Consider the following 18,993-nt stretch of genomic DNA (forward strand, 5'->3'; position numbering starts at 1 on the left):
ACACGAGACGGGTACGCGTACCAGCTACTGCTGGAGCGCGTTATACGTTATATCCTGCGGGCGAAAAGTGGAGCTTGCTTGATATTGTTTTGGCCCCAAAGGAGAAAGGATTGTTTGGAAATAAAAACCTTCATGTCTAGAGTAATTTCAGCTCGTGGGAGGTAGCGGGGGGCATGCTTTGTTTGCCCTTTCCAAAGCTTTACCTCCTCCTAACGCACGGTGGACGTGCGAGGACGCAAATGTCCATATTTGCGCTTGGGGTTTTCGCACGGTTTTGTTTTTGCTTCCCATTAGGGGGAAAAAAGGATCAATCCAGGATAACTTTATCGTTGCTGAGGTGGGAGGTGTCGGAATACGGATTTTTTTGTTCTTTGTGTACCAGTGAAAGTTCCAGAATGCAGATGGAATCAATTAAGATAACGTGTGGCGGCACCAGCAAAAGGTTGCTGTGCCGTCGTCCGATTTGCAATAAAGATAGGGCCCTTGCGATACGGACACACCAATGATGTGATGTCTCTGTTTTATAAATGTCCTTTTCTCTTTTTTTCTCGATCAAAATGTCCTCGTTCTGTACCCACCAACATTGTTGGCACCAACTTTTCCCGTGCAGCTTGCCGGGAGAAGCGACACAGACACAGATGTTCTCCGGTTTGAAAAGTTTTTCCCCAACAAAATCGGGCTTGGTGTTTTCACACTGAAGCTTTGCTTTTTTTATCATTTCCTTCCTGTCTCGCATCATCGCACTCGCATGTACAAGCTACAACAGAATAGGTGGCAAAGAATGAATCGATTCCACAAACCATACGTGTTTCCACCATTTTGTGCCATCCACAGCACACCAGATGTGACACACAAACCCTCGCAGGGCATATTTGTGGCGGCAACACCGAACTACTACAGAAGAGGGAAGATAAATTGCACCAAATGAAGGCGTTCGTGATTGCACTTGCGCCAGCCAGCAACGCTGGGAGACCATTTTTCGCCCGTCGCTTGGGCATTTTAAGGGGGTTGTGTGTGTGTGTCCGTGTCCGTAGAACTCTGCCAGAGCATAAATTGGATCGGCATGATTGTAGACAATTCCTGCGGGATCAAATGCTCATCGGAAGAAGATGAATGTTAGTGAAATTGAATGGTAGTGCCTGGCTTTATCAAATTTGTAAGCAACACCAGCTTCGCAGTCATTGGATAATTGTAATGGAAGTGTGTTTCCCCATTTTTAGGAAGTGATTATCTGGTTTGAGTGGTGGAGTTTTGGTTGCTCTTTTTTATGGCCACAAATGCACCTTAGGTACTAGTGAGAAATTAAAAATTAAACTCCCTGCTGCTGTTTTTGTCCAAAACCCACTCGGAAATGGTCGACTCCACTTTATTATTACCACACACAGGCACACACACACACGCACAACACACTTGAAAGAAGCGATGAGCGAGAACTTGATTAAGTTTCCAAGGTTGCTCATAAGCATGCATGAGTACTTCTTGCTTGGAACAATTTCAAAACCCCTTTTTTTGCACACCAAGCGTGATGATGCTGTTGTATCGCTTCAAACGACCGCTCCAGGCTTATGCTTCATGTTTTTCACTCGGGGTTAGGGGGAAGCCGTCTTGCTGCTAGACGGGAAGGGATGCTGTAAGCCGCTCTTCTACGTCAATGTTACGTTTGCCGGGAGGGTATATATGCATCCCTCGACAATTCCTCCCTTACCGCTACAGTTTGCTGTAGACATGCGCGCCACTCGTGTTTGCCGGGAAATGCTCCTAACCTAGGACGACGCTTGGAACTTGCGGCATGAAGAGTGAAAAGGATCCCTTCCACCAGACGCAGACGACACACACACACCCACAAATACACACCGTGGAGCCTGTTCCCTGCGCTGTTAGAGAGGGTCAAGGTCGGGGACACCGGCCGATTCGCATCGTGTTTTGTGTTCCGTGGTGTTGTGCCCTGCTCGCCCTTCCTGTGTCCTGTGTGTGTGTGTGTGTGCGCTCATCCCTTGCTGGTCGTTGTTTCCTCCACCCTCCTCTCTTTTGATTATGATCAAAACTCAACCCTTTTCATCAACGTCACAGGATGACGATGGACGCTCGCCGTTTGACGTCCTCCCTTTTTCAATGCCACGAAATGACTTTCACTTGACGGTCGATCGATTCATCGAGCATAGGGCATCCTGCCGGGCATAAAAGCGTACGTCAAAGCTGTCCGAGAGAATGGTTGTCAGAAAATGCGGAAGGATGCTGTTTGTTTGCTGCCTCCAAATGAGGATAACATCACGACGCGCACCCGCACGAAACGATACAAAAATACATGATACAAGGTGTGTAAATACACCAATGCCCGAAGCATATCTGGGGTATGATTTATGATGTTATCGGTGAGCTTTCCATTGCTTCGCCCCTTTTCAAAAGAAGTTTCTTTTTCGAACCACAGCGCGAAGCAGCGCGCTACTGGGAACGAACTTTTCCAATTCGAATCCGCCTGAAAAGGAAGCACGAAGTAAACACACACATGATTACCATTTTGCTACTGGATTGCGATGGTATTGCGAGCACTTTCATGGTTTTTTTTCTATTTCATTTGAAACGTTTGTAAAAAAAGAGAGACGAAAATCGCATTCAATCTTCGGGGAACGAAGAGTACAAGTTATCGTTTATTTATGACGCATCATACTCCACCATTTTCTGGGATTCTACGTTTGCCACTGCTAGAATTCAATTTCCATAATTTAGAACCATATACTCATAGGGACTTTTTTTCCAGTTAAAGTTGTCGGTTGTATCAGATGGTGCACTTCAAAAAAGTTGTAATTCATAAAACAAATGCTACTAGACAACCCCATTTTTTTCCTTTTTTTTCTCGATGAAAATTCATTACCCCGTTCCGATCACACTTCTGTTTCACACAGGCACACAGCAGCAGCAGGAGGAATAAAAACCTAAAAGTAGAGAGAAATTAGTTTTATGATTATTACCAACCGCATTTCTGGGGAGTAGGGGCAAGCTGTCGTTCGCCAAAAATCCGGCTCCAAGGACCAAAAATCGTCCGACACACTGAAGTTGAAGTTGGTCGAAGGCAACAATTTTGGGGGTGAGCTCTCCCGTATCCACCACCACACCACCATCAGCGCCTCTCGATCCTGGCCAGTTTGATTGTGCGCTTTTGACTGGTTTGGTGGAGAGTGAAACCACACAATAGACACCTTTTTCCCCGCCCACCTCCAACGCCAAAGAGTTTCGTACAAAGCGAACAGACTCTATTGTAGCGTCCCAGTTGGACACACCTCACCTCGGCGCCCGATTTAAGAATAGCGGGGTGGTGGTAATGATTTATGAAACGCACGGTGTACAATCCGGTTTGGCCAAACGGGACGAAAACACGGACAACCTGTTATGGCCTTCTGCCCCGGTGTTCTTCAAGCGGTTATATCCTTGACAGTAGTTTTCCCTATGCGTTAGGAAGGCTGTTAGGGGTTGGCTCTGTTGCATCCAACCGGGCGGGTCAAAGGGAAGGATTCTATTTCTAAATTATAATCCCAGACTTGTGGCAAGGGCGGGAGGGATGGTTAGAGGACAACAAATTCCTATTTTACCCCCAGAGGACGGCAGATTTTTGGGATGAACATTCTCTCACCTCCACGCGCGCTTCAGCAATCCAATTGCTCATAAATAAGTGCACACAACCGCACCGCCGCACGGGGGCATCCTGTTCTGAGCACGGGACCGCCGCGTTTGGCCGTACGGGAAAACTAACAACCGAAAAAGCCCTCTCATTTGTGAGCATTTTGGTCGGATTTAGTTTGGTCGTCGAAGAGGTACTGCTGCTTTCTTTTGGAACTGTCCCCATTGGAACGGGAACGGAAAGATGAGTTTCCCAACAACTTTTCGGCTAAGCACTGTTTCCTCCTACCCGGGTGAAACTGGTGTGCTCGAGAATTCAATCAATAGAGGCAAGCGCTAAACCATAACTGCTTTCCGGTATGGTGCCCCGCACACCAGAGCGCACCATTAATGGGCAGAGGGAGTCTTTATCGGGTCATTACCATTAACGACGGAATTGGGGTACCGTTTGCTACTCGCTTTTCCGTTTGCACGAAAGGTAGCAATAGCAGCAGCAGCAGCAGCAAGCAGCGTAAATGTAATGCGATTTTACTTAGCACTATATAGCGCAACCCTCAAACTCTCTGTCTCTCTCTGCTTTCATTATCTCGCAGCGTGGGATGATGGGTGGGATGGCCTTAGGTGGGAGGAAGCTATGAAATTACCCACCGTATGATGGCGAATGTAGCGCCCAAGACACACGCTGCGCGTTCTACTGCTACACGCCGAGTAGTAAAGTAAATGGATGCCGCTACACACTGCTGCTGCCACAGCCAGCATCGAATCCTTTCGCTGGAAAAGCTTTATCGGGGAAGTCGAACAACCTATACTGTGATGCTGTGCTATGCCCCATGTGTGTGTGTCTGTGTGTAAAGGGTTCACTTTCGCTTCGGGCCATGAATGCGTGCGATTGGGACATTGTACCGGGGTGCGAATGATGATGCTCGCCATCGCCGTCGTCGTCGTCGATTGGGACCGGAAAATGTTGAACTTTCCCTTACTCCCTCGACCTTGAACGGCAGTCCTCCCCCGGCGGAAACGATCGATCCCAAACATACACACGCACATACATACTCCCTCCCTTTCTCTTGCTTCCCGAGGTGAAAAGGATTAAAGGGACGAGTTGAGATGTAGGCGACACCTTCGCCGACGTTCCCGGGAGGGGGGGTTGCGTTGCGTCAAATGATGCTGTCGAGATAAAATGTATTTTACGCCCTTTTATCATCCTCGACCTTTGACGGGAAGAAGGACGGAGACGGAGTTTGTGTGCTGCACAGCCGTTGCGGTTGGGAATGTTTCGTGATTATATGTGCGGTGCTGGTTTACGATCGGCTCCGTGGAATGGGGTTGCTGTTTTGCGTGGGGAGTACACACACTGCACAAGGGAGGAAGGGTGAGAATAGAATTTGGATGCTCCTAAGACGGCACACACCAGGTGGCACCCGGGGAGCGCCTGCCCTAGAGGGCAATTAGAAAAAGCCTATTTCTAGGTTCGGTTGGGATCTTTCCGTCCGAAATTGCTACTTTACGCACATAATTATGGGCGAATTGTAAGACCCAATTTTCATCTCCTTCGATTTGATTATCTCCGTTCAATAATGTGTGGCAGTTGGGCTGTTTTGGATGATGATCGTTTTGCAATTTATCGTTAGTTTACGGGAACCTGAGCAGAATGAAATTGACTCCATTTATTTTCCTCATTTTAATTAAACGTAAATATAAAAAATGAGGATTTAATTATTCGAATCAATGAAAGTCCTTTTTGTAATTTCTGAAAGAGCATGAAATGGCCATCTTTGAGAACGTGTGAATGAATAGTAATATAGCGTGTCAGGAACTAGTGATGTGCTGTATGGAGCGCACCCACGACTCCGATCCGACTCCGACTATTGTTAGTTCGATTCCCACTCCGGCAAAATGGAACCACTAGAACCGCCCGGAGTCGGAGTCGTTCGGAGTCGTTCGGAGTCTTCCAGAATCGTCCGGAGTCACCCGGAGTCGTTCGGAGTCGTTTGAAGTCGCCGGAGTCGGAGTCTTTCGGAGTCGTCTGTAGTTGAATGACTACGAACGACTCTGGACGACTCCGGATGACTCCGAACGACTCCGTCTCCGGGCGACTCCGACGACTCCGAACGACTCCAAACGATTCCAAACGACTCCGACTCCGGGTGACTCCGGACGACTCCGAACGACTCCGATGACTCCGAACGACTCCGATGACTCCGAACGACTCCGATGACTCCGAACGCCTCCGAACGACTCCAAACGACTTCGGACAAGTCCAGCTCCGGGCGACTCCGGACAACTCCGAACGACTTCGGACGACTCCGGACGACTCCGGACGACTCCGGACGACTCCGGACGACTCCGAACGACTCCGATGATTCCAAACGACTCCGGATATTGCAGCGCGAACCTACTTTCCTGAGTCGATTCCGAATTTATCGGAGTCGGATCGGAGTCGACTCCGGATTTTTGCCAACTTTACCCATCACTATCAGGAACAAGTACAATCTCCTTATGATAGAAATCTCCTTTCCTCTCCTATAACTCTAGTTTCTTCCTAAAACCATATTAACACCTTTTCATGTTCGTCTCCTTGTCTCTTGATATTCTTTTATCCATGTAGAATTGGATATCTAATTGGATTTATTACTTATTATGCTGTTCTTATTGGGATTATCTTTTTTTCTAAGCTGCCTTTCTTTTTAATGGTCTTCTCCTATTCATCGTGGGTATACTTTGATCTTAAAGTTGTAGGGTCAACCTTATATTAGTTCGATTTTGAATTACACAGACCATACGATAAACACGATTTGCTATCAACCTAGAGTAGTAGTTTTCTTTTTTTTTTTGTAAAATCTGTAGAATTGCTAACGAAACAGAAAGCTTTTTTGGGGTGTGTTTTGGTCATTGTTTTCACTGATTTGTGACTCAACAGCTCGTTGTTGTTTATGGTCGCGTGGTAGCCCTTTTTGCATAAAGTTTTCTCACTTCCAATTAATCGTGAACGATGTGAGCTAAACATTCCTTTGGCTTCTTTTGGGAGTCAGCGTTATAGATTTACTTTAACTTTACGATTGTTTTTCGTTATTTTGTGGTTTTTTGGGGATTTTTGTAGTTTTTTGTTGATTTTTGTTGATTTTTGTGAATTTTTGTGAATTTTTGTGAATTTTTGTGAATTTTTGTGGATTTTTATGGATTAAATGTCACGAAAAGGCCAAATAATGATCAGCCCACTTGTTATAATGCATAGACATGGACAATGTGCCCGTTGGAGTTGTCAAATAATAAAATGAAGATGATGAAAAAGATCCCTTAGTCGTGATGTAGATATTCTTTTAATATATTTGAGAATTACGTTTAAATATTAAAAGAAAACACTGAAATAATTCAATACAAGCCCAGGCCGCATCTACCACGACGATCCAATGGAGTTCTACTACCCATTTGGTCATAGCATAAGATTTCATTTCCTTGGGCACATCTCTTGTATCGCTATCGCTTCGCCCTCCGCTGTAATGAACTTGAACAGAACTCAAAGATAATGTTCAAATGCGACAACATGCAAAACTCTACAAAACCCCCCCAACTCTGTCCGTATCGAACGAAAACAAAACAAAGCAAAAAAAAGCAACCATCTGCTCTTATCATCATCACCTTCGCGTCGTATCCATTGGCGAGTGCATGATGCCGTTCCCACTGTACGGAAGAAGACGCGCGCCGCCCTCCCCGACAGGCAAATCTTTCACGCATACTTTAGCATACGCTTTTTTGTTTCCGATTAGTGCGCGGCGCCGTTGGGCTGGTGGAGCCGTGCAAATTTATGACACAATCGCACGGACTCTCTCTCTCTCTCTTTCTCTCTCTTTTCCGTGTCCGTGTTACTCAAAACTCAAATCATCGAGGAAGTAAACCTTTCAACGACACCATTCGACACGTTGTTTGGGCGTAGGAGAGGGCAAGATGTGGGAAGAAAATTCGAATAAATTGAAATAGATTGTTAAATAAATAAAATCAACAACATCGTGATCGTGAATAAATGCTGCTCGATGCCGTGTAGAGCAATGCCTCTGCTTTGTGTGTGCGACGGTTCGTGTACATAGGGCGGAATGGGTAATAAGACGAATAGCATGACCGATCGGTACGCGCTATGCACCCTCCCTCCTGTCGCCATCCACCACAGCGTGAAGTAAAGATGGCAAATTCTTCTCACGAAATTTACATCTCTTACAACGGCCGTGTTCAAGCCGCACCAGCAACGGTTGGTGGGGTCGGGGAGCGTTGGGAGGATGTGTTTTTTTTTCCTTTTGCTGTCTCTAACTCTCGTTCTCTTTCCTAGAAGAAAAGTGATCAAGGAAGTGGCGCAGTGTGAAGGAAGATAAGTCAAACGGTGGGATACTTTATCTGTTCCGTTCCGTTGACTTTTCCGGTCCGGGGAAAATGGGGCCCCCCATCCCGGCGGTCGAAAGAAGAACAAGTTGAAGCGAAGTGAAGAAGGGAAAAAAACAATCGCTTTCAATTCGACAATACAGAAAAGGGAAAAAAACACAATCCCGGCAAGGAAAACGATACCGGTACACGTGAGAGAGAGAGAGAGAGAGAGAGAGAGAGAGAGGGAGAGAGAGAGAAATTGAGAGCAAAGGAAAACAGCTCGGCCCAAAGCCGGAAAACCAACAAACCGCTCCTGCATCCCACCACATCCTCCCTATCTCAATGTGGCGGCTTTTCGTCTTCCGGTGTGTTCCTAAGGTCCTCGTTAAAGGAAAAAAAAACAAAACCCCCACAAAACGACGCCATTACATGTGGAGGCTTTCCTTTATTTTTTCGTTCCGTTTCGCCACACCGCATTGGAAAGGAGGAGCACGGTGGCGTAAATGTTTGAAATGCCATTAAATTGATTGATTTCCATCGGTTTTCGTCCGACCGATGGGGTCCCATCCATAGCAGTTGATTGTTCTACCCCCAGTGGAAAGTTTTTTCGGCTTCTTGCAGACATTCGCGGCACTCTCTCTCTCTCTCTCCCCGCGGCAAAGAGTCAACGTCGTTTTCACACTCAATCGAAGTAACTTACGGCAGCCGCTTCGGCCCAATCGTGGTCGCGATAAGCCCATAATTCGATACGGATGCCGTGGAAAGCGGGGATGATGGTGGCCACCATCGGTGGTGGAGTTTTTAAATGTGCGATCATTGTGCGTCTCCCCACACACACACACACACACACACACACACACACACACATTTAGCCCACAATGATGCAGGACGCGATGGCGGTGGAGGAGTTTGGGGCAAATATTTGATAACATTTTTCAATTTGTTAATTCAACAGGTAACGGTGAGAGAGTGGCTTGCGCCGTCCTTTTGTGAAGTGAAGGCAAAAAAACAGGACACAAAAAAGAAACACCGGAAGCTGGACCCATTAGCATTAGTGTGTGGGTGTGCTACCAGGGAGAAGACGGGGGGGATTTTTTTTTTTTTTTGGGAAGCTAAACCTTCGCAGAACGGTCGACGATTCTTGCTGGCTCGAAGGGAGGGTGGTGGAAACTTTTTAATAAAGATGGAAAATAAACAGGTAATTCATGGTCAATTTAGGGAAGCACACACACAGTAAGGCTCTATTTTTGTTCTTTTTTGACTTGTCCCAAGGAAAAGTTCTGCCCAAGACAAAGATGTAAAGAGGCAAAGCAGGACCGTCATCAACAGCAGGAACGCAAAGTGAAGTTTGTTGAGGAGGTCTCGGGTAGGAAAATGCAAATGCTTCTTCGCCGATTTCATTGACGGGAAGGCGGTGTGTCCTGTTTTGCGCTGTAAATTAAATAACGAGGCATGATGAGTTTCTACCACAAAGGAAGAATGTTGATTGTTTCCTGTTAACTTCACTCGATTAGTTACAAATTGTTGCTTCTTTGATACAAAGTTTAATAACTGATACACATAACCGACCGTGTAAATGAGGCTGAAAGAAGAGTTTATTTCTAGGAAAAAACTATTTCACACCCAATTGCCCACCGTAATGATATTGATAAGCTTCCAAATATACCCGAAAACGATAAACCCATTTTTCCCCTTTACCAGAGATGTCTTCCGAACCACTACCCCCACACCCCAAAACGCGGACAACGTTGGCAGATATTACAGACGCACCATAATCTACCATCGACCGTCGTAAACTGTGCTCCCGCCGCGTACCACAAAACGGGCGCGAGAACACAACGACCCAAACTGAAGCGCAGGTGGTAAAAGGTGTAGTGTAATGTAGTATGTATGGGGGGTGCGTAAAATTTCACCTTCACCCAGGGGAAAGGATTGGCGCTTGCTCGGCACGGCACGGAAGATTAAGGAGTACCAATACCATCGCCATAGTTAAAAGAGTAAACAAAACGCTTCCATCCAGACGGACGTTCTTCTCGTTCGCCGACTCGCAACATGGCACACAGTGGCCGGGCAACGAAGAAGATCTTTCGCCAGTTTGCCACGGCTCAGGAACGTGCCTTCAGCGTAACGCCAAAGCTAAGCTGGGCAAACAATTTCCTGCCGTTCCACCGGGGTCCGGGGTCTTTCACGGAGAGGACACCAAGAAGCAACGTCGACGTGTCGGCGAAAAATGTAGTCCTGCCACAAGGGCATCTCGTGAGAGAGAGAGAGCGGGCACGTTTCGTTCGATCCTCCGATATCGGTGTAAGGCGAGCTAGCAGCTAAGGGGCATAGAGCCGTCTGGACAGATTTTCCCTCTGCCCCTCGGGGGGTTTTTTTTTGGGGTTACATTTTCCACCAAATCTGACTTCTTCCCGCTGATCCGGGAAACCATTGGCAACGGCTAAAAAGTAATCCTATTTAACGCACTCGCACTTTCCCTTTCAATTCGGAATTTCGGAAGAAAGCATCGGGCGAGTAGCGAGGCGAGTGCCAAGATCTTTTGTTTCACGAGAACCATGGCTCAATAGAGGGGAAATGCGAAAAAGTATTACAAGTGGAGGCGCGGTTGATGAAACGGGAAAATCATTCCCAGTTTCGCCAGTTTGTTGTACACCAAACCATTACTGCAAAATGTCAGTATCAATCAACGGTGTAGTGATGTATTTTTAAAACTAAAAAACGAAATAATCCTTTCCAGGGAATGTTCCAACCAACCCTACCATTCGATGAGCAGCAGACGACCGGAACCTTTTGTTTTATCCCAAATTGTTCGCTCTTGTAATACCGTCAGCATAAGCTCTGTTCTGCTTTGTTCGGCCTTTGTACGTGCCGACGATTCGAGATTGCCTGCGGGCTTTCCTCCTGTTCTTCAAGCCGATGCGCCTCATCCCATCCCAGCGCACGAAAGCATTAATCATCTTTGAACTGATTGACGCTGACTGTGCGCGCTGGCGTGCAGGTGGAAAAGCTCACCGGAAAGGATCTGCAAACAACACCGCTCTTTCCGCTCATTGCGCTTTTCATCCACCCACAAACACACCAACAACAACAAAAAGAAGCTTGTTGAGCGTCTGTGAAGCGATTGCATCACGGTCCTCCCGAGGTACGGCCAGCACGCGACACGTACCGGCACGTTCCCCGGATAGATGATGGAGGGAAATCATGACAGCCAGAGAGTTTTGGGAGCCCCTGGGAGCTTCTTTTTGCGCCTGCACGAAACCCATCGAACAGGTGCTAACAGGGGTTTGAACGGAGGGGGAGGGGGGGCGTTTTCCGGTGATTGGTATGATTAATGATTGGTGTGAAATATGAAATATTGGGTGTGCTTAAATTGTTAAAATGATAACGAACGAATGCTCCGACAGGGCAGATGAGACTGGCTGTTTTTTATCTAATGTTCGGGTGCGTGATGATGCATTACCTGTTCATGGTTGTTTTTTGGATTGTTACATGGAAGCAAGCTTTTACCATAAAAAAGGTACACCCTGAAATCCTAAAAATCCTATTGAAAAAGCGAATTCATTGCATGCTTAAATCAGTGTTCATGTATCCCTTCATTGAGATACTTTCAACTTCATTCAATTGACACGGTGGTAATTGAAAGTGAATTATCCTTCTCCTTGCGCTTCTGCCGAAGGGAAACACATTCCGCAAAACAACAATCCCCGACCATCCGTAATCATCCGGCGGCGGGTGAAGTTGTTTAAATTCTCATTTGGACGCACACCGCACAGACGCGCCCATTCCCATTTCGATGCCAAAGCGACTGTGGCTGTGAGCGGCAACTTCCTGTATCTCGCCATCAACTCTCCCCCCCCCCCCCCCCATCCTGCTGCACGTACATGCGCCAGCGGAAATGCGTGGAAATTCTTCGCCTCATTTGCGGCATGAAGTAGACGAAGCGAGCGGTTGGAGAACCGCCACACACATCTCCATCTCCAACAGGTGTCGATGATTTAAAATTTATGTACTATCATCGGTTACAGCTTAATCTGGGCGATAGCAAAGTCTGCCCGCGAACGTTCACGGAGGGGGCAAAACTGTGGTGGGGGAAGATGAGCAGTTGGAAACATTTTCTCGATCAACATCTTTGGCAATGTGGGAAGATGGCGAGTGTATTGTCTGGCATTTAGTACTTTTGCGTTCCTCAAGAATAGGGTGCATTAGTCGTGAAGACTACTGCATCTTCATCCCAAAAGGAGAGTTTAAATGATTCGTGGCACAGAAAAGAGAGCAGACTTCCATGAAACCCAATGGTGGGTTTAGATGTAGATCCTGGGCTAAATATCGGAATTATTTAGCAAGCTACTAGATAAGATGTAATAATTAAAAATGGCCTAATTAAGCTACCAAGTCAGGTCATGATGGTCCAGATCGGATTTGGGGCAAGGACAATAAATTACCACAGGACGCACCGCGTCCAGTGTATTTTGACAAATCTTCATTCGACATTTAGGGAGTTTAAAGTTACTTAGAAACCCATACAAAGTCCAAAGCAACCATAACTCCTTATCTGCCAATCCTCAAATAAATCTCCATCCATCATGGCTGCCAAAATCAGAGCTGAGAACCAGAACTGTAGTCTATCCAGGTAGCCCCCTTGATTTTGAGCTGTGTAGAGGGAGAGAAAATTGTCCATTTTCCTGAGTGTATTGTGTTCTTGAGATACATATTTTGCGGGTCTCAGTGCTAGTGAGTAGCTGTATTCTAAACAGCATTCTCATTTGCCGTATTAATGCAAATACTGTTGGCCTTTACAGGGTTTTCCACGAGTTTTCATAGTTGTGTGACACTTTCTGGACTCTTTCCTACGGGAAATGATCTTCATATGATGAATTCATATAAAAATTCCTATTGGATTTGTCCAACAAGGGTGCTATAGAGTCCAATGCCCAACTACATATGGTTCATTTGACGTAAGAAGGAGTCAATAAAGTGTCCCACAGCTACGATAACTCCTGGAAAACCCTGTATGTATATAAACGATTTCGAATGATAACGCTATAATAAATGAATTTCTAACGTGTACCACTCACACAATTATGTTGAGATTTACTATATAAGCTAAGCCTTATAGTGCTTAACTACTTATTTTAGCCCAATACTCGATAGACACAGCCTAACTATAGGCAAAAGCTCCATTTCGAGTGATATTTTTTGGCAAAAAAAACCGTTCAAATACCAAATACGATACGATACGAAAGAACGGGCGTATGGAGCAGTATAATCGCTACACAAAACGATGATGCATACAGTTTTCGCCATTTTTTCCACAGACAATTATGTTATTTTGAAAAAGTAAGCTCTCTTTTCCCCTGCCATTACCTTTTGACTGCACTGCAAAAAAAAGTTACAAAATAATAAAAACCCCGACCACCGCGAGAAGGGGGGGGGGGGGGGGGGTCGTAATAAACTTATGCTCACTTTTTTTACGACCCACCATTTACGAACAAAAGCAACATTTTAATTATGTTTGTCTGATATATGCCATTTCGCCAGGCGGCCGAGCAGTCGGAGGGAAACAACAGCGACCGAGCGGGTTTGGTTTGAAATGTTTTCCTCCCAAACATGTTCCTGTGGAGGTCTCTCCCCTTAAACTCCCACCGCCTTCCCACGGTTGACATGGCAAAAATTTGCGTATGTGTTGAGCAGCAGTTGGTACACACGCAGAGACAGTGCTTTTTCTTCAGTGCTGTATGTATTGTTCCGCCCTGTTTTGGTTTTGAGCCGGTTCAAGGTATTGATTTTGGGGCCGGAGTGCTTCACATTTGCCTCCAAAAATTAACAAATTAACTGACGGTGGGAGAGCAGATTTTTCCTTTCCCATGTTCGCTGCTGTTCTTTGCTGCAATACAACCGGCTCCACCACTGGGCAACATACTGGGGTTGGCTTCGTCGGCAGAAGAGCGCCCCCGGGGAGAGGAAAGGAGCTTTATTTACCTTGCTAATTGGTGGTAAACATAGTCGCACAGCAAATCTGATTACTTACGCCAGTAGGTGGGAGCGATCATTTGAAGCTCAGGCGCTTTTTGCAAGAGGAAAACGGAAAACATCATTAAGGATTAAAGGAGCTGTACAACCAAAAGTCCACTAATTTATTTAAAAAAAAAACCTCTTTGGAATGTCAGAAATTGCCTGCAATTAACGAGGCAAACAGATCGAAAGCTCAACCACGACTCCTTCCTTCCTTCAACATGCCGAAAGTTGTGTCCCCTTGAAAGCTTCCACCAGCTCTTTTGCTACCGTCATCGTCGCCGTCCATCATTATCTTCAGCATCGTCAACCAAAGCACACAGCAAAAGCACTACCAAAACGACAGTGTGTGTGTAGTATTTGTACGTGTTTAAAAACCTACCCAACGCTAAGTATCGAAACCAGCGTTACCAACACCCGTACTACTAGCCTTGGAATGTGCCACAGAAACGGTTTATCAAGGCAAAGCAGAACGAGTAAAAAAAAGTGAGGCCCTCACACAGCTTATGTACTGGCAGGCTGTTGGATGGGGCGCCGAGACTCGCCCGTCCCACAGCAGTGAGCAGTGAGTGTAACGGGGCAGCCGGGGCAACCACATACACAAGGGGCAAATAAATAAGCAACTGAAACACTAAACACACTGCAAGGGGTGATAGCTTCGGCTTTTTTTCTTTCTTTCTTTCTTTCTTTCTTCTAAGTATCTACTCATACAGGGAGGGCCTTTATGAACTATACGGGTGATTGAGAAAGCACAGACATTAGAGCTGCCGGCTCACTTCGGGCAGCTATCAGGAGCCGTGTCAGTGTGTTGTTGGCAGCACACCAAAAGAATGATCGCAGGTAAATAACAGATAGAATGTAAGCTGTGCAACTACTACTGTTTAGGATGATAGCCAAGATGATTAATTGCTAACACAGCGAGGACGTGTGCTTTGCGTGGCTTAGTTACCTTCAGTACATGTAATTAGTTTACTTTAGACTTTCATTGGAATGTTGCATAAAAAGGGTATACAAATCGAATTATTCTTTCATCGAGCAACCCTTGTCGGTTTAAGGCTGTCATATTACTACTGAGGCTGTCCATGTTTGAGCCATTTACTGTTACACTGTCCTTGGATGGAAGATGTAAGATCTTACATTTGGTCTTCTTCTTCTTCTTCTTCTTTTTTGGCTTTAGATTTGATTAAATAACTTGAACTTCTATGTTTTAATCTGATCTAGAAGCATTATATGATATTCAGGTGGATTTTTTTTCCTACTAAGGGTGGTTTGAACTACTGCAAACAGGAAGATGTAAATAATGTTTAACTTAAAAGGACATGTTTATCATAGGGATGGGTAAAGTTGGGCAAACTTCCGAAACTGACTCGAGAAGGTAGGTCCTCTTATGCGGAACAATTTGAAATCGTCTGGAGCCGTCCAGAATCGCCCGGAGTCATGCTGAGTCGTCCAGAGTCAGCCGGAGTTGCCCGGAGTCATCGAGAGTCGTCGGGAGTCGTTCCGAGTCGTCCAGAGTAGTGCGGAGTCGCCCGGAGTCGCCCGGAGTCGTCCGGAGTCGTCCGGAGTCAGATTCGTTCAGAGTCGGCTAGTGTCGGAGTCGACCGGAGTCGTAGTATCCGGAATCGCCCGGAGATGTCCGTAGTCGGAGACATCCAAAGTCATCAAAGAGTCACCAACAGTCAGCCGGTGTCTGCCGGAGTCTTTCGGAGTCGTCCGGAGTCATCCAGAGTCATTCAGAGTCGTTCGCAGTCGTCCAGAGTCGTCCGGAGTCGCTCGAAGTTGCCCGGAGTCGAAATTTTGCGGAGTCGTCCGGAGTCGGAATCGTTGGGAATCGTCCGGAGTCAGCCTGATTCTGTTGAGGTAGTGCACGCGCTACTCCAGCTGACTCCGGACGATAGCGAACGACTCCGACTCCGGCCGTAACTAGTGGTTCCGATTTTGCCGGAGTCGGAATCAGAGTCTTGGGTGAGCTGCTCCAGAGAGCAGCGTACTAGTTCATTACATGTTGTGCATGGATCAAGAAGGGAAGTTTAAAAAATACATACAAATGGATAATTGCATAAAATAGGATATGGAAACTAAAGACTATCAAGAAAGACTATACTATAAAGAAATTCATTAGCATTTAAATTAAACCAGATGAAGAGGAGTATAAACTTAAAACAGGAATAATAATTGGTGGAGTTAATATTTCGCATAAAATGTTTTTGAAATGGTTTACAAAAAATAGAAAAAAGATTATGAAAATTTCATCAACATTGTTTTGGTCATTAATAAACTTACCTATCCGATGGCCGTGATTTTAAAGCTACCGTATCCCGTCAAGTCCTGCGTCCTATGTAATCCTTTTCCACTGCTGTTGCCTGTATTAGGGTAGGCATAGCAGGTTGAGTTGAAATACTACACTTTGCAAAGCTTCGGGGAGCAATTACTGGAAAGCTCCAAACTGTTTAATCCTTGCACCATTTGCACAGTTACATAATCCAATTATTTTTCCGGAAAAAAGAACTTTTGTTTTTTTTTATTCACTAGTCAATTATTCACCCTTGCACGCTGAAAAAACACATTTCTCCTTTCAATTGATACGTTTTTGAACACTTCACCCACACATGACCACCCACTTGCTGGATAATGTATGGTAACACTTTCACACGTTTGGTTTGTTTGTTTATTTGTTGTACTTTATGTATTTACATTCCTTCGATGACTTTAGTGCTGTTAAAAAAATCCTGCGAATGAAAACGAAACCAAATTGATGCTTTATGTACAACACCACTCGCTCGGTGGGCCGTGGACTATGTTGAGAGGGGCTGGGTATATGCGCTTCCCAGCCTCTTCCCCTACCATCCAGCGACTAATTCCACGTTGCTTGGGCTGCACTGCACACACTTCTTGACCCGGCACAATGTAAATTCCGCACAACCTTGTGCGCCAGTGCCTATGTACAAGCGTCGCTCGCTTGTATATAGTGTTGCACAGGTTCGCTCTTTCCCCTTTTCCAGCGCTTCTTCTCGCACTTTCTCTTTCGCATCGCACAGCTAAAAGTGCGTAAGAAATAACTAGCGTAAGCTTTTAAATAAAACAAAACTTTTAGCACCGTAATAAGTATGTTTTTAGCAATTAGTTTTCACCTAAAACATTTTCAAAATATTGAACATATTTGACGTAGCTAAGGGAAAAAAAATGAAAACACTTTCTCTCCCTATCTCAGTCCCTCCTAGAGCAGCATTCACTAACAAAAACCGTAACACGTCTACTACCAAAACGCGACGTGCATTCAAGCGCGCCGCACCAAACCCGCCTGCGCAAGAAAGAGACGGCGGAACAACACACAAAACAGCCGAGGATACGAAAACACAACACAACACGACGACCGACCGACCGACCGACCGACCGGGGCGAAAAAGCTGTCAATCGAACGGAAACGGAACCCGCCGACCCCAGTGCGCGGTGACGGGGCGAAAACACGGAGCGAAAACACGATGGCGTAACACACACACGCACACGCACACACGGCGCAACGATGACCGACAAACACACACGCACACGCGTACAAACACACGCTCGCCCTTTGCGGAAAAGCCGAACCCGACTGCCGAGCGGGGGGAAAACGAGCAGCAGCAACAACAAACAACAAAATCGCACAACGGAAATTTCCCCAGGCGCACACCGGAGTCGGTGGAAAAGTCGCGACTTTTCCGAAGCCGGTGTAGGGCAAGCGAGAAGCGTTCGCCGTGTGGTAGTAGTGTTTTGGTTGCCCTTTGGACGACTTGGAGCACACACAGAAGGGCAGCAGCACGACACACAACCGTGGGGAGGCCTCGATGGTGAAGGTTTTCCCCTTTTGCTTCCTAGCCACGAGTATGATGAAAACTGCAGCACCATTTCACTTCGCTTCCTTCACGCACGATTGCACCGATTCCGCAGTGATGGGGCGCAGCGCTTGAGCGCTACTTTCGCCAAAAACCTTCAGTGATGAGTGGAAGCAGTAGAAGCAACTAACAAACACTGTGACGTAGTGATCGTAGTAAGCCTTTTTTTCTCGCCCCACACAATCATCAAAGCATGCCCGGTCCTATGTGGAGATGCGCAACCAAAAACAGCAAAAACAATTCCAAAGCAACTCCTTTTCCCCCCTCCCTTCCACCACCCCTCTGTAAATAAGTGAATTTCACCCTTCGCGCCCCTCCACTCCCCCACCACACACGACCGATTCGCAAGCGCACGCACGATGCCTCACTTCGTGCGGAGTGTGTTTTGGGCTTTTCGAAGACGGCCGTGACCGGTTTTTACACCACCATATCCGGACGGGCTTCCGAGAACAAACACACACACACATACACACTGCACACATAATAGGCACTTTGACCGGCACTTTGACGACCGTGCCATCGCAACCAGGGTTTGACAAATCCGGGGAGGTCCGTGCGCGGTTGTGTTGTTTTGCCGAGCCGAGCGCGCCACTAGATACGTGCGTGAGGGATCGAGAGTGGGGGGTGGGGGGAACGCAAGAGAATTGTTGCTTCCGTCGTCAAACAGTAATCCCCCCCCTTCTCGCGTTGTGTGTGATGATGATGGGGGAGCGCGCACCTACAGCCGTTCCGATTTGCAGCAGCGCAAAACACACTCACCCGCGGTAGACGCGTTGTTCTCGTAGGGCAGCGGGCGCGTTAACCGTGAGCGCGTCAACACTACGCCAAAGCTGTTTTCCGAGTAATACCCGTGTGTGCCCGATTCTGTGCTGACCGTGCGTGTGCAGTCTCTCTCTCGCTCCGGTACGCGGCGCCCCCTTCGCCATATGATGCGCTCTCGCGCAAAATTCGCTCGCACTTGCTTGCTCTCGCTCGCTCGCTCGCATATGCGAGTGTGCCCACGGCAGAGACTGAAAGGGGCACGATTGTACGCACACCGTTGCAAAGGGCCGCGGCGAACTGCGATTCCACTTTTCGCTCCGTGCTCAGCAACAGCAGCAGTACCAGCAACGCAGGAAAATCCCAGCAACACACGCAC

The 18,993-nt window shown here is 46.7% G+C and overlaps 1 protein-coding gene across 2 annotated transcripts in view; it reads right to left on the reverse strand.

Annotated features, from left to right (window-relative positions):
* LOC121591016 (mucin-19) overlaps positions 1 to 18,725 on the reverse strand; it is a 39,237-nt gene extending 20,512 nt beyond the window's left edge. The window contains exons 1-2 of one of the 2 annotated variants that reach the window (XM_041911309.1): positions 18,615 to 18,725; positions 16,267 to 16,712 (exon numbers count right to left, since the gene is read on the reverse strand). The gene's annotated coding sequence lies outside the window, so the exon portion shown is untranslated. Of the gene's footprint in view, positions 1 to 16,266; positions 16,713 to 18,573 lie in introns of both variants that reach the window. The other variant, XM_041911311.1, reaches the window with a different exon arrangement.
* Between the last annotated feature and the right edge of the window lie 268 nt (positions 18,726 to 18,993).

This window comes from Anopheles merus, chromosome 2R (assembly GCF_017562075.2).
Source record: "Anopheles merus strain MAF chromosome 2R, AmerM5.1, whole genome shotgun sequence".
In the NCBI taxonomy this organism is placed as follows: Eukaryota; Metazoa; Arthropoda; class Insecta; order Diptera; family Culicidae; genus Anopheles; species Anopheles merus.